Consider the following 18,375-nt stretch of genomic DNA (forward strand, 5'->3'; position numbering starts at 1 on the left):
ATAACCAGTACTCCAGCAGCGTCATTACTTCCGTGACCCGCGCGGACTGCTACCGCCACAGAGCAGAGATAATATACAGGGTAGTCCATTGATAGTGACCGGGCCAAATATCTCACGAAATAAGCGTCAAACGAAAAAACTGCAAAGAACGAAACTTGTCTAGCTTGAAGGGGGAAACCAGATGGCGCTATGGTTGACCCGCTAGATGGCGCTGCCATAGGTCAAACGGATATCAACTACGTTTTTTTTAAAAATAGGAACCCCCATTTTTAATTGCATATTCGTTTAGTACGAAAAGAAATATGAATGTTTTAGTTGGACCACTTTTTTCGCTTTGTGATAGATGGCCCTGTAATAGTCACAAACGTATAAGTACGTGGTATCGCGTAACATTCCTCCAGTGCGGACGGTATTTGCTTCGTGATAAATTACCCGTGTTAAAATGGACAGTTTACCAATTGCGGAAAAGGTCGATATCGTGTTGATGTATGGCTCTTGTGATCAAAATGTCCAACGGGCGTGTGCTATGCATGCTGCTCGGTATCCTGGACGACATCATCCAAGTGTCCGCACCGTTCGCCGGATAGTTACGTTATTTAAGGAAACAGGAAGTGTTCAGCCACATCTGAAACATCAACCACGACCTGCGACAAATGATGATGCCCAAGTAGGTGTTCAAATGGTTCAAATGGCTCTGAGCACTATGGGACTTAACATCTGTGGTCATCAGTCCCCTAGAACTTAGAACTACTTAAATCTAACTAACCTAAGGACATCACACACATCCATGCCCGAGGCAGGATTCGAACCTGCGACCGTAGCGGTCGCGCGATTCCAGACTGAAGCGCCTATAACCGCTCGGTAACAATGGCTGGCTTTCTGAGATTAGCTTTGAACTGTTTGTTCAGATTCAGTTAATCACACAGTGTAGGAACTAGCAAATCAATGAAGTTTACTTCAAGGAAAAGTGTAGAGGGGACGCCACTACTTTGTAGCTGTCGTGAAGACAAAGTTTGCTGTTATCCTCACATCACCTGTGTCCAACGCTAACTTTTTTTTTTGCACTGTGAATTCTTGTAGTTGATTGTTGGCCGCTTCCACCAGAGTGGAAGACAATTTCGAACGCAGCATTAGTTTTCTAACAATTCCACAGAAATATGTGTGAAATGCTTTAGTAAGAAAGAAAATTCGATTCTGTGTATAATGTCAGGTATTTTCACAAAATAAGCACATATGTTTTCTGACTTTTGCTTAATCCAGTTCAGATACCGAAACGATATCAAGATAGGAAGCGTAACATCTTACAAAATTTTGATTACACTTACATCCCACGATCATCATCCATTCTAACTTTCAACTTATGAAAACAGCTCTGCAAGTATTTTGAAGTAATTCACTTTACCTAATCTGTAGGATTATCTGAGCATATGCGAAAGTCTTTACTTCTGCATCTAGTAAAAAGCACAACAGCACAACATTTGATCTGTAAAAAAAATGCCATAAATTGTGCACTGTAAATGATTAATGAAGCACTCTGCTTCGTGCACCTAGTCACGTCATGCGCAGTCTGCAGGGTGGTCCATTGATCGTGACCGGGCCAAATATCTCACGAAATAAGCGGCAAACGAAAAAAACTACAAAGAACGAAACTTGTCTAGCTTGAAGGGGGAAACCAGATGGCGCTATGGTTGGCCCTCTAGATGGCGCTGCCATAGGTCAAACGGATATTAACTGCGTATTCATGTAGTACGTAAAGAAATATGAATGTTTTAGTTGGACCACTTTTTTCGCTTTGTGGTAGATGGCGCTGTAATAGTCACAAACATATGGCTCACAATGTCAGACGATCAGTTAGTAAGAGGTAGGTTTTTTAAATTAAAATACAGAAGGTAGGTTTTTTAAATTGAAATACAGAAGGTAGGTACGTTTGAACATTTAATTTCGGTTGTTCCAGTGTGATACATGTACCTTTGTGAACTTATCATTTCTGAGAACACATGCTGTTACAGCGTGATTACCTCAAAATACAACATTAATGCAATGAATGCTCAAAATGATGTCCGGCAACCTCAATGCATTTGGCAATACGTGTAACGACATTCCTCTCAACAGCGAGTAGTTCGCCTTCCGTAATGTTCGCACATGCATTGACAATGCGCTGACTCATGCTGTCAGGCGTTGTCGGTGGATCACGATAGCAAATATCCTTCAACTTTCCCCACAGAAAGAAATCCGGGGACGTCAGATCCGGTGAACGTGCGGGCCATGGTATGGTGTTTCGACGACCAATCCACCTGTCATGAAATGTTCTATTCAGTACCGCATCAACGGCACGCGAGCTATGTGCCGGACATCCATCATGTTGGAAGTACATCGCTATTCTGTCATGCAGTGAAACATCTTGTAGTAACATCGGTAGAACATTACGTAGGAAATCAGCATACATTGCACCATTTAGATTGCCATCGCTTGTAAGCAGGCCGTACTGTGCCTCCAAAAATATTGTGTGCTGCCAAACTTCATGGAGTCCTCCAAAGTAAACTGTATGCCAAGTTGCCAAATATCAATTTTTTATAAAAAGTAAAAAAAATAGGGGAGAGTAATGCAGTTGTTCTGATATTTTGGAACCATGAAATTACTTATACCCATCTAGCATAGCAATAACGACACTGTTAACGCCTCGATTCATAGTATCCTGACGATCAGATTATGTATATGCGCGACGTGTTTCTTGCACGAAATGCCAGCTGCTTCATCAGACATACACTTCACAACTTACGCTGGTGCTGAAGGACAACACAGAAAACCACCAGAAGATACCTACAAATCGGTGGCTTTACTGCCTTTTGCTGGGAGCATTTCGCCGAAGATAAGGAGAATTCTAGAAAGATGCCATACCATACCATATCTCAGACATCGCTACGACTGGAAAAAAGATCCTGCGAGAAAGGGACCAACGACGACTGAAGAGAATCGTTCAACCTGACAGAAGTGCAACCCTTCCGCAAACCGCTGCAGATTTCAATGCTGAGCATCAACAAATGTCAGCGCGCGAACCATTCAACTAAACATTATCGATATGGGCTATCGGAGCCGAAGGCCCACTGGTGTACTCTTGATGACTGCACGACACAAAGCTTTACGCCTCGCCTGGGCCCGTCAACACCGACATTGGACTGTTGACGACTGGAAACATGCTACCTGGTCGGACGAGTCTCGTTTGGAATTGTATCGAGCGGACGGACGTGGACCCTTCAGGCTCTGTAATGGTGTGGGGCATGTGCAATTGGTGTAATATGGGACGACTCTGAAAAGTGACACGTACGTAAGCATCCTGTCTGATCACCTCTCTCCATTCATGTACATTGTGCATTCCGACGGACTTGGGCAATTCCAGAAGGCCAATGCGACACTCCACACGTCCAGAATTGCTACAGAGTGGCTCCAGGAACAATCGTCTGAGTTGAAACACTTCCGCTGGCCACCAAACTCTCCAGACATGAACATTATTGAACATATCTCGGATGCCTTGCAACGTACTGTTCAGAAGAGATCTCCACCCCCTCTTAATGTTATGGATTTATGATGTCAATTCCCTCTAGCACTGATTCAGACATTAGTCGAGTCCATGCCACGTCGTGTTGGGGCACTTCTACGTGCTCGTTGGGACCCTACACGACATTAGTCAAGTGTACCAGTTTTTTGCCTCTTCGATGTAGTTCTACATTAGGTAACCGAACAAGAATGGGCCTTTCGCCTATTTATACACAGTAGGTTTCCATGTATTTCTATCGGTTACTTGTCAGGCCCTTCACCAAGCATCGATCATACGCAGATCTTCCCGCACTTCAGTACAATTTTCTAGCATTGCGATTTTGCTATTTGGATGATGATCTACGAACTGGCTCACGGAACGTCCGACACTATCCAAGGGTAGTTCCCTTCGCATCAGCTGTTCACCCGCACCCCTAAACCGGTGACGACAGCGATTTGCATGGCGTGATTAATGCGCCACCGTGAACCCCGCTTATCGGCCATCTCCACACGAGCCGTGCGGTGGCGCGGTTCGCGAAATATTCAAATTCTGGTGGGGAGCCGGTGCTTCCGTCACGCCACGCTGGCGCCTCGGCTGCGGGCCAATAAAGCAGCCGTGCGCCGCACACGCCGTATATAGTCCCACATGAGCAATATAGGGCGCACAGGGCAGACCCGTAACTGCAAAGGCACGCGCTACATAGCGATGGGACATATTAAAGTACAGGGCGGGTCATAAGTCACTTGTCAAAAATGTTTCGAGTAAAAATGGTTCAAATGGCTCTGAGCATTATGGGACTTAACATCTAAGGTCATGAGTCCCCTAGAACTTAGAACTACTTAAACCTAAGTAACCTAAGGACAGCACACACATCCATGCCCGAGGCAGGATTCGAACCTGCAATCGTAGCAGTCGCGCGATTCCGGACTAAAGCGCCTAGAACCGCTCGGCCACAGCGGCCGGCTTGGAGTAAACAAATGAAAATACTAGCTTATTATCAACACGGAAATAAAGATGGCCAAAGTGGTTTTCATGCTGTTCTTAACAAAGATTGCATCATTTCAAAACTGATTCGCAAATTTTGTCGCAAATCTTCCGGGACTGTAGGTTTTCTGACTCGATTCTTTGCTTCAAATGCTCAGCGTCAGGAATCACGACGGAATAAGCCTTCTTCCTTAGTATACTCGCAGGCTGTACAATCCATTGGTGTGAGACCTAGGGAGCAAGACCTTCCCGTCTGCAAATCCATTTATTAAAGATATCATTTAGAAAGTCTCTCACAATTGCCTGGGGTATCCCACTTTTTGCTAACATCCTTGCCGCAGTGGTAATGCCGGTTCCCGTCAGATAACCGACGCTAAGCGCTGTTGGGCTGGGCTAGCATTTGGACGGGTGACTACCCGGTCTGGCGAGCGCTGGTGACAAGCGGGGTGCACACAGCCCTTGAGAGGCAACACTGAGGGGCTACTTGCTTGAGAGGTAGAGGCTCCGACATACGGCCGGGAGAGTGGTGTGCTGACCACACGCCCGTCCATAAACCGACATACGGCCGGGACAGCGGAGTGCTGACCATATCCATCCAATGATGCCTGTGTGCTTAGGATGACATGGCGGCCGGTAGGTACCGTCCGGCCCTTATTGCCGGTTCGGGCGGAGTTCGTTTTTACCCCCTTTTGTTGGCATATCAACCTTTCCTTAACCGGCTGTAGATGCTCAGATACTGAATTGTTTCAGAGTTCTAACAACACCTCTTACGATACCTGTGTCATGCCTGCCTATATACTCACACCATCATCACATGGAGATTCGTACAATCCCAGTAGGCACTCTGTCATTCAATTTAACAGTCGCTTCGTCGCTTCAATGAATGCTCTTGTAAATATTCAGATCGGTTTCTTGTCGGATTGTGTACTACTCGCAGTATTCTATACACCGAGTCTCTGTCAGTCCATCTTTACACAGAATAGTTGCGGGATCTCGACTGTTCAATGTAAATGTCAAATTAAAACATCTTCACCCATCTAGATTTCCAGTTTATTTCATTTGTGCAACCAGTTTCAGCGTTATATTACGCCAAATGAGTGATGTGTACGAAGAATCCCACCTCTTGAACAGTTGAAATAGGGGCCAGTATTCAGTTACTGGTATCCGCAGATTTCTTCGTAACACAGCGATCCCTTCGATCATCACTTGCCAACGAACCAGTCCTTGAAATGGAGTAGGCCTATATCGTCCTAATTTCCTTTGTAGGCTTGTTCTTGCTATCCCAGACTCCTTCGAATATTTTCTTTGAGATTTGGTTGATGATTGCACAAAACATTGCGCGACAACATTAAAGTTCTGTTCCGTAGTAAAAGACTTTGGCCTTCCTGAACGAGGAAGTTCCGGTACGAACCCAACTGACATCTACGTAGATACTCTGCAGGCCACCGTACGGTGCGTGGCGGAGGATACACTGTACCACCAATAGTCATTTCCTTCCCTGTTTCTCTCGCAAACAGAGCCAGGGGAAAACGACTCTGCATATACCTCCGTATGAGCCTCCATTTCTTGTATCTTATCCTTACGGACAGTGTATGTTGGTGGGCAGCAGAATCGTTTTGCAATCATCTTCAAAGGCAGGTTCTCTAAATTTTCTCAGCAGTGTTCCTCAAAAAGAGCGTCACTTCCCTGTAGGGCTTCCTATTTGAGTTCACGAAGCATCTCCGTTAAACTTGTGTGTTAAATCTCAATTCTTAAAGTCTCAAGCCTCTTCATATCTTAAATTTGACTTGCGAATACTATGCCGAGGTGGAGGTTGATGTCTGGAAAACGTTACACAAACAAATCACAAACATCACAGCAATTACGGTCATGTTTCCTACACGTTTGGAAAACGAACACTCGCTGTTCTGTACTTAACCTTCTATTCACTGTTTCTCAGATTACATCAAAAAACGTTACAAACTGCTAGTGTCAACTGACTTGCGAGTACCACGCGCTAGTCAACAACTGCCGACCACTATGGGTTGCGTTGTTTGGAGGAAGAGACCAAACTTCGAGGTCATCGGTCTCATTGGATTAGGGAAGGACGGGGAAGAAAGTCGGCCGTGCCCTTCCAAAGGAATCATCCCGGCATTTGCCTGGAGCGATTTAGGGAAATCACGGAAAACCTAAATCAGTGTGGCCGGACGCGGGATTGAACCGTCGTCCTCCCGAATGCGAGTCCAGTGTGCTAACCACTGCGCCACCTCGCCCGGTCGACCACTATGCTAGTCATAAAAAGTTTGAGGATTACTGGTGACAATTGACTTGTGGACTACTCAGTTGGTTCCACGCCTCCTTGATTTCTCAACTCTGGCATTGTGAGAACAAAATTTTTTATTGTTAACACAATAAAAACAGGGTCCATGACGATTAATAAAACGAGATACATTATAAAATTACCACCATCTCCAACTCGTGACGGTTGCCTTATACAAGAAGATACTAAACATATTTTGGTACAATATAACAAACACATAATCTGTGATCAGTTACTACGTTGTCGTGTTCTTCAGTCCGAAGACTAATTTGATGTAGCTCTTCATCTAATTGTAGACTATTACTGGGCTGCTATTCTAATGTTCTAAAGAAATTCAGCACCTAATAAACACTGTACATAGAGAAATGAGCTTTGCCTGACAGCAACAAATAACGACGTGTCCCTGAATTATTCTCCATTTATAATAAATAGTAAGCCGAGTAAGCGGCCGAACAGCGTCGCAAGTCTAATCATAATTTAAAATCATAGACAGTGAAGCACGAGAGTCTGCTGTTGTACTGAATGTTCAAATACCTTATGGGATGCTGCCGGGTAAGTTTCTCGACACCTTCAAGGAAAATATCGCCTGCATTCCCGAGAGTTATCTGAACAGTTATAGACTGTTCAAGGTGTCTCGTACTTCATAAAAGACTCAAATGTATCTATTTCGGTAAACAGTGGTAATCAAACGAGACAGTCTTTCGCCGTATATTTTACTTTCTATTATTTTATCTACTGATGTACTGAAACAACTCTAGCGTTTTCTTGAAAATGCAACGATGATGCTGAGACATTCAAATATTAAAGAAGAATACAAATGTAATTCACGTAACGATGGCGGTGAAAGTTTCTGCAGATATAGTAACTAAATTTACTAAACATGAGGAAGAAGTTTGTCATTCCTCAATGGTCTCGGTCGCGTTATCTGATATGGGTATGTTAGTGACAGCGAAACAGCGCTCCTTTGGAACCAACTTGCAATGTTGGGAGAAAAAAAAAAAAAAAAAATCTGTGACCATGTTACAAAAGCCGCCTGATTACTGCTGTATCACGAAACGGATTCAATAAGCAATAACATCAATTCGACAATGAGACATCCGTAAATTAACAGAGAAGTGCTGCCTTCCAAAATGTAAATATGGTTTCTCGCTTAGCGAAAAAAGGTAGATCAGAGACATTCTTTTCAGGAGGAAGCAAATATACAGTGCTAATCCTGACCCAGTCCGTGGAAAGTACTCCGATCAGTTTTCGGGTCAAACGCAAGATGCAGATCCATGAGCAAGCGCTTTAATCAATCGCTAAACAAAAACCAAACGCTTAGTATTAAACTCTAAAACGAAGACTGCATGTACTTACAAATTCAGAAATCCTTCGGTTAGACGACGCCGTTCTAACGTACCTGAAACAAAATATTAAGCCTTATGAAAATTTGTTATGTCACAGGAAACAAAGAGTAAAACTAAAATATTAGCTAATACACACTCAAATCATTGTTTAACAGAGACGGCCGCGAGCAAGATTACTTCTCCTGAATCGCTCCTGTTACAGCGGTCGACTGAGCTGCTGCCTTAAGAACAATATCCGTATTCAAATGTAATGTTTCAATTGTTAAAATGATTTAATGCTACTATGAACTGTCATATTTGTTTTATTCGCTGTACTACTGCACAGTTTCGGTCTTAAATCATTATGAAGTATTAAGCGGAAGCACCAGACATTCACTGTATTAGAAATTAGTTAACATAACAATAGAATTACACGTCAGACCTTAAGATGTGCTAGGACTAATAAAGCTTACTTTACAAAAAAATTCATCGATAGCACGTTATGCCAAGCATGTCTTTTTACCTGTACATACCGTATTCAAATAGTGATTTGTTATTATGTTTAACTTTTAAGTAATCGCTAATACACTGAATGTACGGTGCTTCCGTATAATAGGATACGTGACAATGGTCAAAGACCGAAATTGCGCAGTCGTACAACGAATAAAGAAAAGTAACAAATGACAGTAGTCCAGATCAGAACATGTATTTATTTTCCTGGTAACAGCTTTCAGTCGTAGAAAGACCGTCCATCTTCATACAAATACGTAACTGTGAAGTAAACAAAATAGGCAAAAAAAAAATCCAGCTATTCATCTTATAAAGTATTATTTAAGCAAAACAGTTACAAAACAAAATATGCATATGTGTCATTACATCACTTAAATAATACTTTATAAGGTGAATAGCTGTATTACTTTTGGCCTACTTTGTTAATGTCACAGTTGCGCTCTCGTCTAAAGACAATCTTTCTATGACTGACACCGGTTACCAAAAAAATTAAACATCTTTCTTTTTTAGATTACGAAAGAAGGTCGCTGTTGTTCCAATGATGACTTCAACAGAGAAAAAGAGTAACAACTGCAGACGACATTAAGTGGCTTAAACAGTTTATCACATCTGCGGACCTAGTCTCAACGAAGATAATATTTAATGAATGGAGATACGACCTACCCACAAACAAAGCATAGCGAAACTGAAATTGTACGTACGAAAACACTTTTTTGACAACTGTAAGGTTAGCTTTTTTCCAGAGGGTTTCCTACAAATCAATGAAAGTTAATTTCTCCTCTTCGAGGAACGAGTTTTGTGCCATTTGTTTTTACAGCAGACTGAATCGTTCTCGAACCGGTTTGCAGGCTTTACAACGAGGAAAATATCTCCACGACCTATACAGACAACCTCGACCTGAAGCCTAAAGTTGTGGAGCACTGATGTCATCAGAGCCTGTAAAGAGGAAAAGATGCAATAGTGGGAAATATACCAATTCTTTCAACACGACATTAGTTTGATTCAGCAACAATGTTTTCAAGTTGAATACATTGAAATACAGTAAGTATACTTATCAAGTTTTCAAAGTTTCCTCCAAGTAAATGATGTAACAACATGGTTACCAAATACCCATTACTGTATTCATATAATGTTCATGTAATTATCTGACGTCAGTCTACATTGCAAAGTAATGATCACTGCTAGCCTATACGTCCCACGAGCAAATACGTATTATACCAACTCTAAGATGGCATAAAATAGTGCTACGTGCTGGTGTCACTAGATTCGCCGTGGAACGATTGCAGCAGGTAGATTTCGCCCTCAACTGTCCGGGTAAGTCGAAGGACTCTGCAAGTTGTTGTGATTTCTTTAGCCATACTGATCGTTAAACTTCCACTTTTTTTATAGCAAGAGTGCGAGACGTAATGTAACACAATCTTAGGCGCGGAAAAAACTGAGTAGTGTATCATATATATTCCGTACAGTAACATATCTGTTACTGCGGCATATCTGGACACACTGCTCTCTAAATCTACAGTTTCGTATAGACGCCCTCAACTGCACCAATATTAAAAACTTAATCAGTTAAAAACCTTGTATACGATTTCATTATTTTTTAGTACTGAACAGACACTGTCTAAATAAAACACAAACAGAGATCAGAAATTGCTCAACAGTTTCCCAGGGCAATCCGTTCACCTACATTGAACATAAATAATCTTACAGTACACTCAAAAAGGTAGGTTTAACATTTTTACAGCAACATCAGATAATGGTACGATTCCGGGTGCTCTGCCGAGTTGTTGTTTCGATTCACGCACAGTATTTCGACGACTGACCCAGCTATCTTCTTCAGCTGCTATTGAGCTTTTCTGATCGTAGTCTAAGCAACGAATACATGTTACAGCAAAATCCGCAGCATCTAAAGAAGACGGCTGACTCGGTAGTTGAAGTATTGTGCATAAATCGAAACAAAAACTTGGCAGAACACCCGGAAGCACACGATTAATGAATCACGCCGAGAAAATCTGAGATATCATAGCCTCAGATGTCTTTAGTTAGTCGGCGATAAAACCAGGTAAGAGCTCCATTTCTACAAACTGATCTGAGGTGAAGTTCTCGACGCCTGTGGTGATAACTTTTTGAAGAAAAACATTTTATAACCACCAGCTGTACATATACAACTTACTACTACTATGTACGAAACCCGGAATTGCCCAGGTACTGATTTCGCCAATTTTCTATTAGAGACGATCCTTATAAGTACTTCTGCAGCAGACTCAGTGTGCGGTAATCCCGGACAGTTTCTGCAGGCAGGGCGCAGCTGCTTTGCGTGTCTACAACGTGATTCCGTTAACAGCTCTGGGGTAGCGCCTCTTCATAGCTGTATAGACGACTATTGTTCTCACTTACAAACGTTCGCGATTCGCAGTTGAAAGCTGTCGACAGCGCTGCCAGGTGTCTGAGATTTCCTTGACTTCACTGTAGGAGTGTCTTAGTAGTAAAGGATAAATGTATTAAAACTTCACGAATGATGCGGCATTTCTTAAAGCATCTCAGTGTGTACGACGTCATATCTCTTGAACTACGCATCGTACAATGATACGTTCAGTGGCGTATGTGGATACTGTGTGCGAAATGTTGCGAACAGAATTAGTAGCAAAGAAGTAATGCATGTAAACGTTATGCATGAAGCGGCAGTTTTTTTGCGCATCTCATTGCATTGTTTATATCATATCTCCTGATCTATGTGTGATACAATGGTAGAATTTTGTAGGTACATTCAACGGCATATTCGGATACTATCGTCAAAATTTGTTGCGAACAGATTTAGTAGGAAAGAACTAATAAATTTAAACATCATGCACAATGCGCCAGTTTTTCACGCATCTCAATGTTTATGACCTCATATCTGCTGAACTATATTGGGTACCATGATATAATTTTGAAGGTTCATTAGTGACCTATGTGGATACTGTCTGCGAAATTTATTGCGAACAGAGTTAGTTACACGCAAGTAATAAATTTAAACGTTATGCTAGAAGCGGCAGTTTTTCGCACATCTCATTGTTTATGACGTCATACCTCCTGGACTATGACAGGTAGATGGTTCTTAACCCCACAGCGGCGATTGTCACGTGACACTAAAGGATAAGGGTACCACGTTTGACAGAAATCGGTTCAGTGCTTCAGGAGGAGATGGGGAAACACACACACACACACACACACACACACACACACACACACACACACATTTTCATATTATGTATGGATTATATTATTATTATTGTAAGTTGAATGTGTACAGCTGATGGCTATAAAATGCTTTTCTTGAAATACTTAACTGCTGTAGCAAGTTATCTATAGAAAGTGATGTAATACAGGTACTAAATTTCGATTTTGGTTTCATTCCCGGAAGTTCAGGAATGTAAAATATATGTGACAATCTGCCCAGGTTACATCATAACAGAAAACATAATGGTGATTCGACGCTAACACGCTGAACTTCAAACATACTTTTGCAGATCCCACTGGGAAATAAATGTTTTTAAAAATAAATAGCGTCTCATAGAATGAGAAAAAGCCGTCCTCGGCCACCTAGGAGGATCAGCGACGTACTCTGCAAGTTTGCATGTTCAGTGGAGCTCCTGAAAATTATCTACGGCTTCGGCCATTCAATCAATGAAATCTGTGGTTGCAGATTGGTTTTTACTTGGTAGTGCTCCCTCTTTTGCTAACTGCTCCCGTCTGCCAAGATCCGTCGTATCGCTTTACACAGTAACGGCCATCTTCCACCGATGATATGTGGTGCGTGTGTATCCACGGGATCGATATCGCATGTCAGTATATCTTTTCTCAACTGGGGAGAACGAGATTACTTCCGGCGTCCACTGGGAGCAGGATCGGTCGAACTCGCCAAGTCAGTCGAACGCTGGAGTGAGTCGTGACAATGAAACCAATGAAGATCTCGGCGTGGTATACTGCCACGTAACTCTGATGTTGCAACTGTGTGAGAAACTTCTTTTTGGCACCGTCTACTTCCACTGCGTTTCCTGCAATCCAAGCCGGCTGTTAACTTGGTGAACCGCCTTGAGCAGAGAAGCTTGAGCAGATTAAGTCTGGCACATGACATCGAAGGTTATCAATCAGTTACTCCAGGACGATCACAGAGGAAAATTATTCGGTGAGAACTTTATGTTGAACTTGTTACTATCGTTACTTCGGATCTCACGCGCAAAATTGATACTGGATACTTACTTTTTTTATGTCATGGTTAATATTTTACTTGTGTGTTTACTTGTGTGTTTATCAATACCATTTGAACATCAGTATGAGTGACGGCAGTTACCGAGGTTTGCAGTATACGCCTGAACTTCCTGTGGGTCAGTTGGTAACTGCTGAGTACCGTACGTAATGATTTTTTTTAATTTATTACTTCAGCTGGAGCTCTTTTATACGTGTTGTTTTTTCTGTATTGTGGTAATTCAGGGAGAGGGAAAGCAGAAGGTTGTTTTGGCAGCACTTGCCCACAACTACCTTTCAGTTATCTTCTGCTCTGACCTAAATATTTTCAGAATGTATACAACTTATTAAGCCTTGGGTTATTTTAATCACCAATATAATCTCCCGTGTTTTTTTTAATAGCCAAATCTTACTAAATTGGCGTTTTTAACGATGTAAACGCTGTTTTTTAATTGTGTTTCTCTCTCTTCTAGGTCTTCATAACATGTTATCCTACCTAATTGTTGTTATCACCCCAAGCCTTCTTTAGACTTCTTATTTCAACACCTTCTTATTTCATAAGTATATTTCCTTAATTATGATTAAGTGATAGTTACTTAAATTTTACTTGTCATTCGAAGACCTTCACTGCTTAGTAGTTTCACAAATATTGTACACTCACGCTCATAAATTAAGGATAATTGCAGAGTGTGGTGCTACAAAACGTGTCACTACACAAAACTGGTGCTAATAGCTTAGGCACATAGGGAACACACACGACACAGATCTGTAAGTCTACGGTATTGGTGATAAGTTGCGAAAACAGTCCCGGAACACATGTGCTACAAAACGCCACTGTTTCCTGCGCATGTACCCTGACATCCACGTGTGATATGATCACCATGCACACATACACAGGGCGCACAACGGGTTGGCAAACTCTTAGATCAGGTCGTCGAGCAGCTGCTGCGGTATAGCTTCCCATTCTTGCACCAGTGCCTGTCGGAGCTCCTGAAGTGTCGTAGGGGTTTGAAGACGTGCAGCGATACGTCGACCGAGAGCATCCCAGACGTGCTCGGTGGGGTTTAGGTCTGGAGAACAGGCAGGCCACCCCTTTCGCCTGATATCTTCTGTTTCAAGGTACTCCTCCACGATGGCAGCTCGGTGGGGCCATGCGTTATCGTCCATCAGGAGGAAGGTGGGACCCACTGCACCGCTGAAAAGGCGGACATACTGGTGAAAAATGACGTCCCTATACACCAGACCTGTTACAGTTCCTCTGTCAAAGACACGCAGGGGTGTACGTACACCAATCATAATCCCACCCCACACCATCAAACCACGATCTCCATGCAGGTCCCTTTCAAGGACATTAAGGGGTTGGTATCTGGTTTCTCGTCCACGCCAAATGAAAACCCGGCGAGAATCACTGTTCAGACTATACCTGGACCCGTCCGTCAACATAACCTGGGACCACTATTCCAATGACCATGTACTGTGTCCTTGACACCAGGCTCTACGGGCTCTCCTGTGACCAGGGGTGAGTGGAATGCACCCTACAGGTCTCCTGGCGAATAAACCATGTCTGTTCAGTCGTCTGTAGATTGTGTGTCTGGAGACAACTGTTCCAGTGGCTGCGTTGAGTTCCCGAGCAAGGCTACCTGCAGTACTCCGTGGCCGCCTGCGGGCACTGATGGTGAAATATCGGTCTTCTTGTGGTGTTGTACACTGTGGACGTCCCGTACTGTAGCGCCTGGACACGTTTCCCAGTCTGCTGGAATCGTTGCCATAATCTTGACATCACACTTTGTGGCACACGGAGGGCCCGTGCTACGACCTGCTGTGTTTGACCAAGCTCCAGTCTCCCTAGTATTCTAGCCCTCATAACGTCTTCAATATGTGTTCTTTGAGCCATTTTCAACACACAGCCACCATTAACACGTCTGAAAACGTCTGCCCACTTACTCGCTGTACCGTACACCAACACACCTCTGTATGTAGACTGCTGCCAGCGCCACCGTGCGACGGCCGCAGGTCCAGTGCAGCGCATGGTCATACCCCGAGGTGATTTAAACCCGCAAACCGCCCACCAGAGCGTTGTTTCAACATGTGTCAGCATTATCCTTAATTTATGGGGATCAGCGTATAACAAATGAAATGAATAAATGTGTTCTCTTATTAAAAGTTGAGATCTGTTTTTCAAGAACGTCTACGTTGAGAAATTTGGTAATTTTGCAGAACGTCAAGATAAATTGTTCGTGCTAAATGAAATGAACGTATGGCATCGTTGGCCGGGAGGCCGCTGTTCGGGGAAGTTCGGCCGCCAAGTGCAAGTCTTTTTTCATTTGACGCCACACTGGGCGACTTGCGCGCCGGTGATGAGGATGAAATGATGATGAGGACAACACAACACCCAGTCACCGAGTGGAGAAAATCTCCAGCCTGGCCGGGAATCGCACCCGGTCCCGCTTGCATGGGAGGCGAGCACGTTACCACCCAGCTAAGCAGGCGGACTGTTCGTGCAAATATTCTGTTTAAGAATTCTTGTGGCGCCTTACCACTTAAACCGACCACTCCGCTCGCTACCAGTATGGAAAATCTCGCCATGTACGTCAGCACAGAATGGCCACGAAAAGGTACTCCGTGTGCAATAGAAACCCTTACACCTGAGAAATTAAACTTCACTATATTTGGACTCGTCCGTGACCATAACCTGGGACCACTGTTCCAATGACCATGTACTGTGTTCTTGACACCAGGCTTTACGGGTCTCCTGTGAAGCGCTCATCCCAGAAGTGAGGCCCCCGCGTAGATTGCCCACGAATGTGTCTGCCGCGTTCTCGATCACGAGAAAACTTAAGCCGTTGGCCACAGGGTTCTCTAGCGCTGCGCTCACTGTGCGTAAAACAACTCTCCTAACATCCAGATCGGGGAGAGCGTCACTAGGGGGGAAGCCTTTCAGGAACGTGCTACATTTTGTTGAGGCGCCGCGCGCCCCCTCGAGGCGAGGAAGCTGCGGGCTAGCAGCAGCTCCGGCCGCGCTCAATCTCGGCCGCTTCCGCCGGCTCCCGGGTGCTTCCTGCCAGCTGTTGCGGTCGGCACTCTGGACGCGGCCGCACACCTGCTGTCCGCATCCCTCCATAACACATACCTGCCGGCCGGCCCGCGGACGCAGCAGATGTTCCACTCTGCACTGCGCAGCTCTGCACCTACTGTACGTCTGCTTCTCGTCTCACAGCATTACGACTACACAGACCGCGCGTTCCCGACCTACGGATAATCACTTCTGAGGCGTAAAACCTGAAAGTTTGGATTCTAAAATATTTTTGTTGTTGTGGTCTTCAGTCCTGAGACTGGTTTGATGCAGCTCTCCATGCTACTCTATCCTGAGCAAGCTTCTTCATCTCCCAGTACCCATTGCAACCTACGTCCTTCTGAATCTGTTTAGTGTATTCATCTCTTGGTCTCCCTCTACGATTTTTACCCCCCACGCTGCCCTCCAATACTAAATTGGTGATCTCCCGATGCCTCAGAATATGCCCTACCAACCGAACCATTCTCCTAGTCAAGTTGTGACACAAATTTCTCTTCTCTCCAATTCTATTCAATACCTCCTCATTAGTTATGTGATCCATCCATCTAATCTTCAGCATTCATCTGTAGAACCACATTTCGAAAGCTTCTATTCTCTTCTTGTCGAAACGATTTATCATCCACGTTTCACTTCCATACATGGGTACACTCCATACAGATACTTTCAGAAATGACACTTAAATCAATACTCGATGTTAACAAATTTCTCTTCTTCAGAAACGCTTTCCTTGCCATTGCCAGTCTACATTTTATATCCTCTCTACTACGATCATCATCAGTTATTTTGCTACCCAAATAGCAAAACTCCTTTACTACTTTAAGTGTCTCATTTCCTAATCTAATTCCCACATCACCACCCCACTTAATTCGACTACATTCCATTATACTCGTTTTGATTCTGTTGATGTTCATCTAATATCCTCCATTCAAGACACTGTCCATTCCGTTCGACTGCTCTTCCAAGTCCTTTGCTGTCTCTGACAGAATTACAATGTCATCAGCGAACCTCAAAGTTTTTATTTCTTCTCCATGGATTTTAATACCTACTCCGAATTTTTCTTTTGTTTCCTTCACTGCTCGCTCAATATACAGATTTAATAACATCGGGGAGAGGCTACAAACCTGTCCCACTCCCTTCCCAACCACTGCTTCCCTTTCATGCCCCTCGACTCTTACAACTGCCATCTGGTTTCTGTACAAATTGTAAATAGCCTTTCGCTCCCTGTATTTTACCCCTGCCACCTTCAGAATTTGAAGGAGAGTATTCCAGTAAACATTGTCAAAAGCTTTCTCTAAGTCTACAAATGCTAGAAATTTGCCTTTCTATTTTCTAAGATAAGTCGTAGGGTCAGTATGGGCTCACGTGTTCCAACATTTCTACGGAATCCAAACTGATCTTCCCCGAGGTCGGCTTCTGCCAGTGATTCTAAAATTTTTTACTAATTAATCTCTATTACCACCATTTCATCAACATTTATTAGAGCACCAGTGTCAAGAGAGAGATTTGACATCCACGACTGATAAAGAGTTCCAAAAGTCTTTCCTCCACTGTCATCTTCAACAATAAGAATCCATGCTGTTCCAGCATAATTTCTAATGACACCCGACCACCTTCCTTTCCATGGTCGTCCCGGTGTTCGTCTTATACTATATGATCAAAAGTATCTAGATACCTACTGATTGACATGAGTATTGATTGTGTCTACCCTTCGTTTCTATGTAGGGTTGAACTCTGCTGAGGCCACTTTCAGTGAGGTGTCTGAATGTCTGTGGAAGAACGACACGAGAATATACCAGAGAAGATGGTCATGTTGGACGCTAGGATCTGGAGCGAAGTTGCCGTCATAATTCGACCCAAAAGTGTTTCACTGTGTTCAGGTCTGGACTTATGGTATGTCATTCTATTTCAGGAATGTTATTGTCCACAAATCATTGCGTCACACTCATGCCGATACAAACAATCGTCTCCGAACTGATACTCTATTCTACGCAGTACAAAGTATTGTAAGATGTGTTCACTTCCATACGCATTCAGAGACAAGTTCAATAAGGGAACCATACCCTAACCACGAAAAACACCCACATACCGCATCACCACCTCCTCCGTACTTCACTGTTGACACCACAGGTGATGAGAGGTAACGCTCCTCAGGCATTCAGCAAACTCAGATCCTGCTGTCACATTTCCACGAGTTACAGCACCTCGAACTTCACTTACCATTGACCACAGAAATTTGTGTCTTATAACGAACTGCTCGGCTATTGTACCCCGTTCTTTTACTCCCTATGCACGGTCACTGCGCTACCTGGACTACTGGTAGCATCTTTGAACTCACGAATGATTCATTACGCTGATTTCAAGCGCTTTTTCTCAAACATCCTCCACAAGACCCGACGGTCTCTCTCCGTCAGTACGTGATGCCTGC

Source organism: Schistocerca piceifrons, chromosome 4, assembly GCF_021461385.2.
Source record: "Schistocerca piceifrons isolate TAMUIC-IGC-003096 chromosome 4, iqSchPice1.1, whole genome shotgun sequence".
Classification (NCBI taxonomy): Eukaryota; Metazoa; Arthropoda; class Insecta; order Orthoptera; family Acrididae; genus Schistocerca; species Schistocerca piceifrons.